The 8,525-nt window shown below is 43.4% G+C and overlaps 1 pseudogene; it reads left to right on the top strand.

Annotated features, from left to right (window-relative positions):
- Positions 1-1,180: 1,180 nt before the first annotated feature.
- LOC144539852 (uncharacterized) overlaps positions 1,181-8,525 on the top strand; it is a 79,213-nt pseudogene continuing 71,868 nt past the window's right edge.

Below are 8,525 nucleotides of genomic sequence, written 5' to 3'. Positions count from 1 at the left end.
TCGCTTGTACACCGCCTTAACGTTTTCTGCATTCTGTAGGAACAGAAAGTTTACTTATTTTTTGGAATGCTCTTGGCATTGTATTGTATTAATTAGTTAATACTTACTTTGTCACCTGTGGTCCCAGCCTGAGAGGGTCCTAGAAGGGTCTCAGTGTCCTGCAGCCAATAATTGTTGGAAAAAAACACACTATGAACACTTCACCACACAAGTAGGGCTTTAAGTGTATAATGTGCAATCATTGCTTACCTCGGGGCCTCCTTGAACATACAGACACAGTCTCCTCATCCTCCTCCCTTGTACATGGGCCTTCACAAGAATATGCAAATAGATATATCAACCTTTTATGTAGTCACTCCTTGTACTAGGTGGCATGGATTCCGACGCTGTTCCCCCCTCTATTCCCTCAATGACTGGCCTCCCCTTGTTCAGCTCCAAGGCCAGCTCCTCTGCAGGAGTAAAGTGTGCTGGTGGTGGCCCTCCCCCGGTGCCAGCAGCATCACTCTTCTTTTTTGCAGCTGCAATTAACAAACATCATGAGATTGGACAGTTCTAGCATCAAGCTGATTATGCTTAAGTGCTTATAGGCATACTTACCATTCTGAACAATATTTCTATTCTAGGGGAAACAATAATCGCACTACATAACAACAGCCAATTATAGGCTGCTTTTACTCTTTGATTTGATTCACTCACGTTATGATCGGTACGGTACAGTGAGGGTCGTATTAGTCTCAGCCGGTCTAAGCACATAAACACAGCGATGTAAACCTGGCAGTGCGTTGTGATTCCAAAATCGTTAACTGGCCGGTGACTAGGGCTGGGTATCGGTACTCAATACCTTTAAGGTATCGACCAAAATAACCCAGTACCAAGTAGTATCGAAACTTCTCCAGTCAAACGATACCTGCATCCGATCCTTTTTGTACACAGATCTAGAAAAAAATGACTATTTGTATGGTTTTGCTCGCTCGGCCCACTACCGCAGCAGCTACAACCCATACAGTCTGTGGTGGTGAAGTCGAGCTCGGTGTATGTGATGGAGTTGGCAGTTCAGCGTGCCGAGATGCCACCAAAACGTTCAAAAGTATGGCTATACTACACGCCTGTGGCGTCTGATAAAAATAAATGCATAAAATGCGGAAGGATTATCTCAGGAAAAACTGGGAATACGAGTAACATGATAAAGCACCTCATCAAGCATGGAGAAAACTTCAGGGTGGACAGCTGCACCGTGTTCAGGCCAATGGCTTCTTCGACACCAGCGTCGTCTTCTCCTCAAGAGGACACGCTGCAACTGTTGATTACTTCAGGTAAGATAAATGGTTACTAGGCTAACATTACTCATCTTTTGTGTGTTAAAACTTTTATTGAAACGAAAATCGTTTTGGGCAGGCTCTAGTAGGCAGGTTTGTGTGCTAGGTTTCACAATCTGTTATGGATTCCCCACTAACTTTACCTTATTAGCATTAGCAACCCTACTGTAGTTGCCCCAGATACAACTGACAATGCTTAGTGCATTGGTTACCGGTAGTTTTAGCTTCTGTAGCAGCTAAATGCGTTTGGTTAATGTTGGCTCCCTTAACTATGCTTAATGTTAAGGTCCCCCTACTAACCACCACAACTGCTGCTGCTGATGTCGCCAGCACCCCCAGCCGCAGCCTTGATCACACACCGTTCACATTAGCTGCAAGGTCACAGATGACTAGGGAGAGGAAGGAGGAATGCCACAGGGCAGTGACAACATTTATTGTGAAGGGGCTTCAGCCATTTTCTACAGTGGAGTCACCTTGGTTTAGGTAAGCCAGCCAGCATAGATGGAAGTATTCAGCAACAATGGGATGCAACCAGTGCTTTGAGATGAGATGTTTAAGATGCTCTGTGTCCTGTGTTCTACTTGGAGAGATGACTGCTGCCCTTAACCCACGGTATCAACCGCCATCAAGAGACATGCTCTCTAACACACTGATACCGGCATGGTATGCCATAGAGAGGGAGAGCGTGCAGGCTGAGTTGAAGGAGACTGAGCATGTGGCGCTTACCTGGGTGGAACAGTGTAGCCCAGGACCACTTCATTACAGTCACTGTCCACTTTACTAAGGGAGGTCAGCTGCAAGAGAGGGTTCTCCACACAAAAGCTGTCTATGAGGCCCAGACAGGAGAGTTTGTGGCAGAAGAGATACGTCACATAATGGCAGAGTTTAATATTCAGGGAAAGGTGGTAGCAGTAACAGTGGACAAATGCTGCAAACATGGGTGTAGCTGCCAGGAGGTTGAAGGTGGTCAAGATAGGCTGCTTTGCTCACTCTCTTAACCTTGCTGCCCAACAGGTGTACACTGAGCCAACAGTGTCGAAGTGGGCAGCAAGAATCTGGGCAGTGGTTGTGTGGCTGAGGAAGGCAAACTTAGCCAAGCCAATAATGAAAGAGAAACAACGCCTCTTAAGTATGTGTCTATACCTCTATTGTTGGCAGCATAATTGTTTCCAAAAATCTTAACATGTTAACGAAATGCATGTGCATCGTTTCATATGTTTTAAGATCTCCCACAGCATGCAATGGTGCTTGATGTGAGAACCAGGTGGAATACACTATTTCATGATCGAATGGTTTGTAGAGCAGTATTCAGCTCTTCAGGCAGCGTCTTTGGACACCAGACTGAGGAGGTCGATGGAAAGGGACAGGTAAGATTTGACGTGCATGACATTATCACCATCTCATTAATTTGATATCTTTAGTAAAACTGTTTTTGTGTGTGTGGTTGTTGTCTTTTTTCAGGCTGGAGAGAATCTCAGACCAGGACTTCAGGCATGCAGAGGAGTTAGTCAGAGTGATGAAAATCCTCTACACCTCAACACTCTGTGTGTCCTCAGAAAGGACTCTAGCTTGTGGCCAAATTCTGCCCATCCTGCAGAAGCTTGAGGGCCATTTTAAGGTTCAGGATGCAGACTCCACCTTCACTGCAGCAATTAAGAAGAGGGTGTGGGATGACCTCTCAAAACGTTACAGTATGTATTTTGTTGTCGTAAAATTTCACTAAAAATACAGATAGATTACATTTACATTATTAAAGGGTCTAACTCTAGTACTGGCATATTATTGTTCTCTTCCAGGATGAAAACATCAGGATGTTCCTGGAAGAGGCCACATCACTGGACCCCAGGTTTAAGACCAAAATCCTGGCTACTGTCGTTTGGTCTAGGTTGGAGGAGAAGGCGCGCGGCGAGGACTCTGAACAGGTTTGCTTCATTTTGATTATTGTTACTATATTTTCTAGGATCTAGGTTAAGTATTAACTATTGAAATGCCACACAGAAAAGTGATATAAAACTGTATTAACACAGCATGCACTGGAAGTCGATGAAGACAAAGAGGACCAACTAGACAAGAGGATGCAGCTGTGGAGAACACAACACATGTAAGCTTTCCATAATACTTACCATTCATTACTTACTCATCCCTTAAATAGACTAACCTAAGCACTTAGCATTAAGATGATCTCAGTGCTTCAGTGCCTTCCTCTGGGTTAGTCAAGTGACCTTGATTTTTTTTTTTTACCTTGATACTTATCTTTATAGACTGCGAGTCACTCCATGTCTGACTCTGCACTGGGGGAGCTGTTCGCTGAGGAAGACCTGGCCCTTAAAACCATCCAGGCAGCGCCACTCCTTGACCGATCAGAGAAGGCACGGAAGGAGCTTGAACTCTACAGAGCTCTACCTGCAGAGCTGACCTCCACCAATCCTGCTGGGTGGTGGTGGGAGAGGAGAGGGACCTTCCCCATCTTGTTTAACCTGGCCTCTAATTATACATGTGTCCAGGCATCTTCCACTCCAGTGGAGCAAATATTCTCAACTGCTGGAGACACAATCAGCCAGGAAAGAGCATGCCTTGCCCCAGAGAAGGCTGACATGCTAATATTTGTTAAAAAGAAGTGTTGAGGACTGACTGGCTAGTGGCTAGATTGAGAATGTTGGTTGTGATGTTTAAGTTACACTGCCCAAATAATACTTCCTTTTACAGTTTTGTGCAGTTACTTAATAATTTCAATAATTTGAACGCTTTCAAAATTTATTCGTGAAAAAAATCATTTGGATGGGGAGGAGTGGTGGCATTTTACGCAACTGAATGCTTCCATTCACATGATGGGTATCGAATGAAGCCAAAGCCAACGTTAACTTGGCTCTGCTTTTTACATTAGGACAGGAAGGCTAAACTTGTTTTCTATGAGCTGCAAGTAACTGCAAATTTTGCATCCTCACTTAAGAGTAATTCATGTTAACAAGGATCGACCACACTTCTTTGACTACCCTGCTGTCCAGTGAGCACTACAGCTTCAATAATTCAGATTTATGGGCGGGAGCTCTTGTCATTCAGATTCAGGGACAGAAATCGGCGGCAAGCTAAAGGCAGCCGAGAGTTATTGGTACTCAATTTAGTACATAAATTGAATATTATCCTCCCTATCCGTGACGCCTATGCCACCTTGTGTCAAAAAAAAAACCCTGAACTAGGCTATCCCTTACGGCTCAAACCTCACATTAGCATTTGTCTGCTTGGCTACGTGGCTAGCCAAAAACCTTGCATTAGTATGCTACATTAATAAGCACACTAACGTTAGCCTCAACAGCCGAACCCCAAATCCATATTTAATATCTCTGTATTCTCAATGGAGAATTGCATTTGCCCATTACCAAGGGCGTAGGTTTGATTTTGACATTGGCAGGGACACAAATGGGGGAGGTCCGGAGGGGATGTAACCCCCACTGGAAGCGGAGGCATTTTACATTTATGATAGCCTTCTGACCACCATTTCATGTCATCTAGATCAGTGATTCTCAACCTTTTTCATATCGAGGACCCCTAGTTTAGTCCACATTAGAGCCATGGACCCCCATTTGATGAGATTTTGTCTCTCGGACCCAAATCTGAGAATACTTTTATTGTTAGATATGATTTTGATCCAGAATCCCATGACTGTCTGTATTGTAGGTAGAGAGATAACAGTGAAATTAAGATCAAAACAGTGATTCTTCTACATTCTGTAATTGTGTTAACTATTTGTAAATTAAATAATGCTGAAGTTTAACAATTCATCAATTTGCTGGGGACCCCCTGGAACCCCCTCAAGGACCGCTGGTGGTCCCCGGACCCCACGTTGAGAACCACTGATCTAGATAGTTATGGTAGCCAATACACTCATTAACAGACACAGGGGTGTAGCACATTAACGAATCTTTTACTCAAATTTGCCAGCTGATTGGGACTTTGAAGAGCACATTTTGTTTTAAGGCAGGTACTGTAGTACTGTTGCCTATTCAAACCAACGATCTGTATTTAAAATAATAATAATAATAATAAGATATTGTAAACTATATCCAAACCCTACATACAAACAGCTGAGTGTCCACTGCCTTGGTCCTATTTGAAGGAGCCAAACACATGCCTACGCCTGTCATTAACAGAGATGAACTGTTGGCATATTTGTTTTACATCAGTGTTGTCCAGTGTGGCACACATCAGCATTGTTCAATCTCACTTGTGACATGTAGGCTACTTACGGTCGTCACTCGTCACAGACGCACGCGACACGGTACTTAAATAAACTAACTTTAATGGCTAAACACAACTGTTACTAATATAAAATAGGATGGAGTCTTCACTCGCATGCTCGCCGGTAGGCGGAGCTTTGGCTCTTCTTGCCCACAGCACTTCATACGTTAGCAAGAAATGGCAAAGCCAATCAGCGATTTTTTGGGGGGGGGTTAGGGAGGCGGTGTCACGCCAATTTTTTATCCGGGTGATGCAATAACATTCTAAAACAGCTGTTAAACTAAAGTATCGTTATAGCGTCCGTTGCTATGCCGACACGGGACACCAATGCACTACACCAATGCAGCGGGACTCGTAGTAGAGAACGCGATCTGTTAACATTGACTAGACACTGACGGACAAAACAACGTTTATTGTCAATCAAAATAATTGCTAGGGACATTTCAGAGTCGCTTGATATTGGTAGGGACACGTCCCTACCCAATTCTACGCCCTTGCCCATTACTATTTTGATATTTCACGATCAAAAACAAGATATGAGTTAACTGCTAGTAAACCACAGGCGAGCCTAGCTTAACAGGCAGTGTTAAGCTAGCTAGCCTCACTAAAGACGCAATCTGCAGTTTTACATCAAACAAGGTTAAACTGAATAATCAAACATAGCTACAGTCTACATTGGCTATTAAGTACCTGTTAAGTACTAGACATTTGCTAAACTTCACACCACGCTTACCGAAAATTTGCTGCCCTGCGAACTGCTCCTGTCTGCTGCAGGCGAGTGACTCAACTAAATTTGAGTGCAATTAAGTTAGCCTCACTAACAAATTACACAATTTTACCTCAAAATAATCACACATAAGCTATATTTTCCTGTCAAATCCTATAACATTTGCTAAACAATTTCACACCACACTCACTGAAAACTTGTTTCCGTGCAGACTGCTCCTCTCTGCTGCGTAGTCACTCAGCCGCTCTTTGCATTTAAATTTGAAATTTAGCGCAATCTCCCGCCATCTGTGCTGTGAATCTGGCCCACACATTGTCACGAAGGAGTAACTCAAAGTCTGGACCCAAATGCAAAAGCCGGAAGACAGAGGACTTGACTGAAGCAAAAGGCTTTAATAGATGAACTGAGGCTGAAGTACAGAACAAAACGGGCAATCCAAAAGGCAAAACACAAACAGGCTGGCAAGCGAAAGAAACACAGAAACCAAACCTGGCAGGTAGCAAAACAGGTAGCGAAGCAGACGATCCGACAAAAATAACTGCGGAACACAGACCATATATACACACAGAGACTAATTATAATAGGGAACAGCTGGCTGGATGGGGATGAGTCCGGGAGCTGATAGACTGAAAGCCGGCAGGTGAGGGCGGAACACAGTCACAGGACTAATGGGCTGATGGCAGATAGGTGTGTAGGTGCAGGAGGGACAGAGAACAGACATGCCCACACCACACACACAGAGACACACTGGGAAACAGAGGAAAAACACCAGGAAAACACAAGGGCTAGGCTGGGATCGTGACACACATATCCTCGCGACCAGAGCTGACAATTCTCACGCAAATGACCCTCTTCACACGCTCTCACGCCACACCTCCTATTTCTCACTCTGTCAAATAAAAAAAAAAATAATAAAAAAAAATGCATGTCAGCTGACGCGCTATTTTGCCGCAAACTTACAGCCTGCTTTGAAAACATTTCGGACAGACTCCACTAGTGCTCTACATCGGAGGCTTCGAATTCGAAAAACTATCTGACAGGTGGTGAGTATTAGCCTACTAACACTATTACTACTACTACCAGTGCCTGAAATGGGCCGGTACTCACCGGTACTGAGTACTACCGGCACTTCTGATTTTTGTCCACATGAGTACCCTTACTTCTTATTGCATACCGGCACTTCTGATTTTTGTCCACATGAGTACCCTTACTTCTTATTGCATACCGGCACTTCTGATTTTTGTCCACATGAGTACCCTTACTTCTTATTCTGTACCGCCACCTCCTGGTTTAAATCGATCTCTAATGCACCTGATGTGTGCACACCACAAAGTGTAACTAACGCTAGGTGTTTTTTATGACAAAAAGAAGAGTAATCACGTCAGCCAATCACTGAGCTTTTGTTAGTAGGCTTTGATTTGATTCACTCACGTCACGATAGGTACGGTGGACAGTGAGGGTCATATTAGTCTCAGCTGGTCTAAGCACATAAACACAGCGATGTAAACCTGGCAGTACGTTGTGATTCCAATATTATTTATTGGCCAACTGGCCATTGACCCCAAAATTAGCCCCCTTTGTAAATTTTGGACCCTGTGGCTACATAAAGGTCTATGTCATGACCAAGCACGAAAACACACCTAATCTGAAACCGTTTTCGGAGCTCTGTTCCTGTCTGTACCAAGCAACCAACACCATGGGTGACTTTTGCAGACATACCCATTAGAGGCTAGCATCAGAAAAATTCCAAACCTGGCCGAACTCCATGCAAGTCCATATGCTGGTCAGATGTTGGTCTCAGTAGCTAATTTAATTTCTTCTAATGTGTCTCTGCTCATTTCTCAGACCATTTCATGATATGCTTGAACCTGCAAACTGGACATAATCTAGGGGAATTTGTTGGGTACTGGAAATTGAACAATTAATTATTAAGGGATTCTGTCAAACAAAAAAGTTAAATCTTCAATAATGGAGATCCTCCCTGTGGGACAAAATAAAGTATTTCATGGGAAGTATTTAAATTCAATGTTGCTGTAGCAATTAAAGGATCAAAGGAACTCAAACACTTAAGCAAAATCAAAGAATTGGATCTAATGTGCAAACTGGAAACTTTATTAAAAAATAATCCAAAACTGAGAAGGCTGATTTTGTTGTGAATGGAATTAGATCAACTACTTAGATTTGGGTAATTCATAACGGCAAGAGCAAAGTGCAAAGGAGGGAGAGAGATTAAAGAGATACTTTTT

This window comes from Centroberyx gerrardi, chromosome 2 (genome assembly GCF_048128805.1).
Source record: "Centroberyx gerrardi isolate f3 chromosome 2, fCenGer3.hap1.cur.20231027, whole genome shotgun sequence".
NCBI lineage: Eukaryota > Metazoa > Chordata > Actinopteri > Beryciformes > Berycidae > Centroberyx > Centroberyx gerrardi.
This window is presented reverse-complemented; position numbering and strand designations above follow the sequence as displayed.